The following is a 7,481-nucleotide window of genomic DNA, read 5'->3' as shown; positions in this document are numbered from 1 at the left end:
AAAAGGAATTCCCAGCCTTTTGAAATATGCAGAAGAAGTGACACAACCAGCAATGAACTAATGAATGTAAATCAACAAGGGACAAACAAGGTAACCCCTCAAAAAGTGTCCCAATATCAAATTCAAATTGGCAATTTCAGTACAACAACGGAGATATTCATCTTCAGAACAACTAAACAACACTGTTCTGAATATGAGCATTAATAACCCAGATATCACAGCCAGAGATTCTTCAGTAGATAAAACTGAAAATTCAAGAGATTCCAAAGGCTTAAGGGATATAAGAGCAAATGGAAAAATGAAAAGAGATGCTTAATAAACAAAAAGGGATAAGAAATCTCCCCGAGTTATATTTTTAAAAATGTTATATTGGGGAGAAAATGTGCTCTTGTTTCCACAAGAACAGAAAAGGCATTGAATTTCATCTAAATTAATAAATATCAGGTTTCATAGAGGAATATCCCTTGAAAAACTCGTCTACCAACAAGGGAAAAAAATCAAGAAGATGAAACAGCAGAACAGGCAACATAATTTGGTGGCTCCTCTACATGGGAATAGTCCTAATACTGGCTGAAACAAAAGTCTCTATCCACAACATGAGATGTACATATCCTATGAAACACATTTACTAAGTTGTCCTCAAGTGTCATCATGCAGTGTTTTCTATGGGATGAATGAAGATTTATTTTACAGTTTTATTATATGACTAAATTAACTCATCAAGAACGACAGTTGTCTTTCACCTGCCAAACAGGTGCAAAAATTCATCTTCAACTGATCTGTACACATTGCATATTCCATAAATTGTGCTAATATAGAATTACATATTACCTTTAAAAGCTTTATATTTACAATAAAAATAACTGAAAATGCAGCCCTGACAGCATTCACCTTCAGGGAAGCTGAAATGCTAAGACTGTCTGTTTCAGGTCCCTGCCTATATCACAACTGCATCAAAACTGTTCAATCTAAAGACTTTCTCTGGTTCATTTTCAAAACAGCTAGCTCACTTCATTCACCTTTTATAATTTTCCAGTTGAGACTTCATTTAAGCCTATGCTTTCTCATCATGTAGAGACTAGAAAACAAATGTTACAGCTAGCTTTCTTAAGTCTAACTTAATTTTTTTTTCAGATTTCCTTGGGCCCCCTAAAATAACTCTTTGCTCCAACTCAGCAGGAGGCAACAATGAGAATACCATCATCCAATCCCTTAAATTTGGATGGATGGTTTTGGTCACTTTATGAGTTACAGATATGCTGTCATTTTAAGATGATTTTCAAGTAATTATGGTCTTAGACAGGGAAGAAGTTAAAGATGGAGCTTATACTTAAAGATTTCTATCTTTTAATTCCTTTTTCTTTCTCAGATAAAGGTAGAGGGTTTAAAAGGAAAAGGAGGGATATAGAAATATAACATAGAATATTAGACAAATAGAGGTGGATTCTTGAAAGTACTCTTAAACCAAAAAACATATATAGTCATAATCACACATTGGTAAATATCTATATTCTGATGCGAAACTAAGGTTATACTTTGTTACATTTGCTCAGAATTTTGTATGTTAATAAAGAATTAAGGTTATTTTTGTACACTGGAATAAGTTAGTGTACATTGATACAAATGTAGTATTGTTTTGATGCAGATAATGTATATGCATGTGTTAAATGTTAATTTGAGGTATTGTACCTACATAATTCTTAAAGATGCAATATGAACTTATAGTCTTTTTTAAAGTTGGTATTGAAACTGTTAAAGATGATAAAAATACAAATTACAAACTATTAAGATGGTTAAGAAATACTAAACAATAGTTAGATAATGAAACTCACAGTCATATTTGTCAAGGACCAGGCTTAGCTTAGAGAGGGGTTTCTGTGGGAAGTGGGTATCAGGGAGTGGTGAAAAGAATCCCATAGGAAAACTTAGTAATAATCTTGGGGTCAGTTACAACATTTATTCTACTCTTTGCTTATCTTGACTTTAAGAGAACAATATAACAACCATTCTTACTTCTCTTAGATTTCTCATGTAATCAACTTTAATAACATAAGATAATATGTAGCTACAGTCTAAAGTTATGCACGCTCCCATACTTCTGATTAACTATAATGCACGGTGTATTCTTCACTGAACACAACAAATTCAAAAGTTAAAAGCAATTTCTTAAAATCTACTGTAAAGGATGAAAGGAACATTTTATGGATATTGATTGAAAATAGTGTTTGTTGTCTGGGTCAATTGGTGTCAGTTGGAACCAGTGATTTAATCATTTGTAAATCTTTCTGAAAGACTTCCATAAAGTATCCCATTCCTTCACCATGTGATATTTTCTATGCGGTCCAATAAATAAAGAGTAAACTTTTTTCTTAGGGACAAACTCATATATATATATACATATGGACAAACAGCATGCACAGACATATAAAATAGCTCGTATAACCTACAGTACAGATAGGGTTAGACACACAAAGACACAGAGACAAACAAATTCATAAGACTACAAACTCAAAACTCATGCAATAATCCAACAGATGGCAGGCATAGAGAGCATAGAGAATTCAAATCTGGACTCACAAGAGAAAAAATTAATATCAGGAGGAATTGCTTTTCTTTCTTTAATGTGATTCTCTTTTTTTATTAGCAATTTTCCTCATTTACATTTCCAATGCTATCCCAAAAGTCCCCCATACCCTCCCCCCCCAGCCCCCTACCCACCCACTCCCACTTTTTGGCCCTGGCGTTTCCCTGTACTGGGGCATATAAACTTTGCAAGTCCAATGGGCCTCTCTTTCCAGTGATGGCTGACTAGGCCAAACTTTGATACATATGCAGCTAGAGTAAAGAGCTCAGGGGTACTGGTTAGTTCATAATGTTGTTCCACCTATAGAGTTGCAGATCCCTTTAGCTCCTTGGGTATTTTCTCTAGCTCCTCCATTTGGGGCCCTGTGATCCATCCAATCTGACCGTGAGCTTCCACTAATGTGTTTGCTAGGCCCCAGGGTAGCCTCACTAGTGACAGCTATATCAGGGTCCTATCATCACAATCTTGCTAGTGTATGCAATGGTGTCAGTGTTTGGGGGCTGATTATGGGATGGATCCCTGGATATGGCAGTCTCTAGATGGTCCATCCTTTCGTCTCAGCTCCAAACTTTGTCTCTGTAACTCCTTCCATGGGTGTTTTGTTCCCATTTCTAAGAAGGGGCTAAGTGTCCACACTTTGGTCTTCGTTTTTCTTGAGTTTCATGTGATTTGCAAATTGTAACTTATATCTTGGGTATTCTAAGTTTCTGGGCTAATATCCACTTATCAGTGAGTACATATCATTTGAGTTCTTTTGTGATTGGGTTACCTCACTCAGGATAATGCCCTCCAGGTCCACCCATTTGCCTAGGAATTTCATGAATTCATTCTTTTTAATAGCTGAGTAGTACTCCATTGTGTAAATGTACCACATTTTTTTGTATCCATTCCTCTGTTGAGGGGCATCTGGGTTCTTTCCAGCTTCTCGCTATTATAAATAAGGCTGCTATGAACATAATGGAGCATGTGTCCTTCTTACTAGTTGGAACATCTTCTGGATATATGCCTTGGAGAGGTATTGCGGGATCCTCCAGTAGTGCCATGGCCAATTTTCTGAGAAACCCACCAGACTGACTTCCAGAGTGGTTGTACAAGCTTGCAATCCCACCAACAGTGGAGTAGTGTTCCTCTTTCTCCACATCCTTGCCAGCATCTGTTGTCACCTGAATTTTTGATCTTAGCCATTCTGACTGGAGTGAGATGGAATCTCAGGGTTGTTTTGAGTTGCATTTCCCTAATGATTAAGGATGCTGAACATTTTTTCAGGTGTTTCTCAGCCATTCGGTATTCCTCAGGTTAGAATTCTTTGTTTAGCTCTGAGTCCCATTTTTTAATGGGGTTATTTGATTTTCTGGAGTCCACCTTCTTGAGTTCTTTATATATATTGGATATTAGTCCCCTATCTGATATAGGATAGGTAAAGATCCTTTCCCAATCTGTTGGTGGTCTTTTTGTCTTATTGATGGTGTCTTTTGCCTTGCAGAATCTTTGCAGTTTCATGAGGTCCCATTTGTCAATTCTCGATCTTACAGCACAAGCCATTGCTGTTCTATGCAGGAATTTTTCCCTTGTGCCAATATCTCATGTATTATTGGCGACTTGGATGTACTTACTAATGGTTATAATCTGTGTAATCTATTGTATTTTAAACTCTTCAGAATAGAAAATGTCTCTAGGAAGTTAATAATTGAGATTAAGCAAGGCAAGAGTTCATATATTTATTGTCTCATTCTTTTGTGAATAGAAATGATAAAAAGAAAACATTAATATCTCATCAGGAAGCAATAAGAAAAAAACTGATACTTTTTTGAAATTCAACATTAATCCAACCAATTGTGCATACATATGTCTATCTTCATTTCTCTTCCTCTTACTGTGTGTGATGGAACCTCCTGCCAAAAGCAACTTATGTAAGAAATGATTCTAGCTTTGCTTAAGAGTTTAAGGGTATATTTAATCATTATGGCAGAGAGGTCAAAGCAGAAGTATCTTGGAGCAAATGAGCACATCACATCCATACTCAGGAAACAGAAAAATGAATAATAGTTCTCAGCTCACTTCCTAAATTTTATAGATACAGAACCTTAGGCCAGAAAATGGATCCATCCATAATTAATATGGTTCTTCTTCAGCAATTGTCCTCATCAGGACAATCTCTCACAAATCTTCTCAAAGGTGAATCTTAAAATAGATATTTCCTCACAAACATGTCTGCAGGCTTGGCCCCTAGGTAATTCTATTTCCTGTCCAGGTAGAATTAGTGTGAGCTATGACAACATTTACTAGTAAGATATAACCTATCATTATAAGCTAAATAAATTAATCACAATATAGAATATTTACTACACTATAGTAATTTCTAATTTGTAGTGGAGTATAGCCCCAGATTTTCCATAGCATAGATATCATATATAGTAATTATATTATATAATTACATATAGTAAATATATGCATTTAATGATAATCCTTTTTATCATTAATCTAAGTTTCTATAAATATTTGTCTGTAAATGAGTTCCATTTAATGGGATTGATTTGGCTTAAATGTGAGTTAAAACATGCAAGTTAAGAAAAGTATAATTAAGGGATATGACAGTCTAATAAAAGAAGCACTGATAATGTCAAGCTACTGAACTTAAGACTGGCTCAAAAAATGATAACACAACAGAGTTTGCAGTAGTGAATGAGAGCTAGTCAGATCATTCAGGCATGTGCTCTAATATGGCTGAAAATTTGTGTAAGATCATAGAAAATCATGAGTAAACTTTAAAGAAAAAATAATTACACTTTTGTGGAAAGCCGTGCAGCGTGCAGCAAGCAATCGCTGTGGAGAGCCGTGTGCGTGCTGCGAGCAATCACCATTATAAGATGGCGCTGGCCTCCGCTGTGACAAACTAGTAAACAAGCCTTGTGCGCAAGTGCGAGAGTGAACTCACTCCTAGTCACTGCCCATTCTCGGGGTGTAATAGTGGTGTGATGAGCGAGCAACGAATCAAGAGCTGTCACGCCACATCAGGTGCTGAAACGTCATGGCTGAATGCTATATAAGGGACTCCATTTTCTGGGGTCGAGATCTTCCTGAGAAGTAAGCAATAAAGCTTTGCTGCAGAAGATTCTGGTTGTCCTGAGTGTGTTCTTGCCGGCGGGGACAAAAGCTCGGGATAAGTGGCACCGAAGACCCGGGGACTTTATACCATCACACCGGCGCAAGGAAGATCCCTCGTTCGCAGGGCGGAATCAGAACTGCGGGACACTACAGCTCTGCAAGGTAAGTATTGTCTTGAAATTTCTCCAGAGTTAGATGCCCTTTTGATTGTTTGCACAGCGATCGCACTTTCCCTTTCAGTTTCGTTTTGCTTCCACCACTGGAACTGCTGACTGGTTCCCAGTCGCAGTCAGGCTCGGACAGCACCTGGACAGTGCCTGGACAGTGATTAGTTTCAGTCACGGTCAGGACTGGATAGCGGCAGTATGGGAATTTCTCACTCTGTAGTAGTGGCGTTAAGGTCGGTCCTGAAGCAGTGTGGCCTAAAAATTCGCCACTAAGAGTATAGAGGCATTTGTCAGGGAGGTAGACCGTGTGGCACCATGGTATGCTTGCTCAGGTTCGTTAACTGTCATTTCTTGGGATAAACTGAAAGGAGATCTAGTTAGGGAACAGCAGAACGGCAAATTTAAAGCAGGGGTCATGCCGTTATGGAAATTGGTGAGATCGTGCTTAACAGATGAGGATTGTGAGCAGATGGTAGAAGCAGGGCAGAAGATTTTGGACGAAATTCAAGACAGTCTATCAGAGGCAGAGTGGGGAGAGAGATTGAAAGTTGGGACGAAACAAGGTGCACCGAAGAATTTAGGCCTTTCCACGGGCCTTGAGCCCGAGGAAAAGAGATATAAAGGAAAGAATGCCTTGGGAGAGATTAGAAAAAGGGATGGAAAGGGAGAGAAGAAGAGAGAAAGAACTGGAGAGGCACATAAGGAAAGGAGCCTCTACCCGCCATTAGATGAGTTTAAGGCACTAGCTGTCAGTAGCTCAGAATTGGATAAGGAACTTAGCTCCTCTGAGGAGACAGACTTAGAGGAAGAAAGATACCAGCCAGATGAAAGACAAGTTAATCAGTTACAGAATAACATAAAGAAAGCAAAAGTAGCTAGAGACAAATGTCAAATCACTATGCGATCTTCAGATCCGCAACCTCTGGGTCCTAGTACACCTCCGCCCTACGTGCAGAGGTATCAATCAGACTCATTCATTTCAAAAGAGGAACAGAGAAAAGTGCAGCAAGCGTTCCCAGTCTTCGAAGGCGCAGAGGGTGGACGCGTTTATGCCCCAGTGGAGTATATACAGATTAAAGAATTAGCAGAGTCAGTTCGTAACTATGGAGTCAATGCCAACTTTACTGTAGCCCAAGTCGAAAGGCTTGCGACTCTGGCAATGACCCCCGGCGATTGGATGACCATAGTAAAAGCCGCATCTCCTAACATGGGAATGTATTTAGAATGGAAAGCTTTGTGGCAAGACTCCTGCCAAGCACAGGCAAGGGCCAATGCCAATGTTGAAGGGGACCAAGGAACATGGACTTTTGAGTTGCTTACAGGTCAGGGACAACACGCTAATAACCAGACAAATTACCATTGGGGAGCTTATGCTCAGATCTCAGCTGCTGCAGTTAAGGCATGGAAGGCACTCTCTAAGAAGGGAGAGGCAAGTGGGCATTTGACCAAGATCACCCAGGGCGCACAGGAGTCATTCTCAGATTTTGTGGCTAGAATGACAGAAGCGGCAGGGAGAATTTTTGGGGATCCAGAAACAGCTATGCCTTTAATTGAACAGTTGATCTATGAACAGGCTACCCAGGAATGCAGGGCGGCTATTACACCTAGAAAGAGCAAGGGACTGC

The sequence above is a fragment of the Mus caroli genome, unplaced genomic scaffold (genome assembly GCF_978045245.1).
Source record: "Mus caroli unplaced genomic scaffold, Mus_caroli_1 scaffold_1, whole genome shotgun sequence".
Taxonomy (NCBI): Eukaryota; Metazoa; Chordata; class Mammalia; order Rodentia; family Muridae; genus Mus; species Mus caroli.
Note: the sequence above shows the minus strand (reverse complement) of the source record.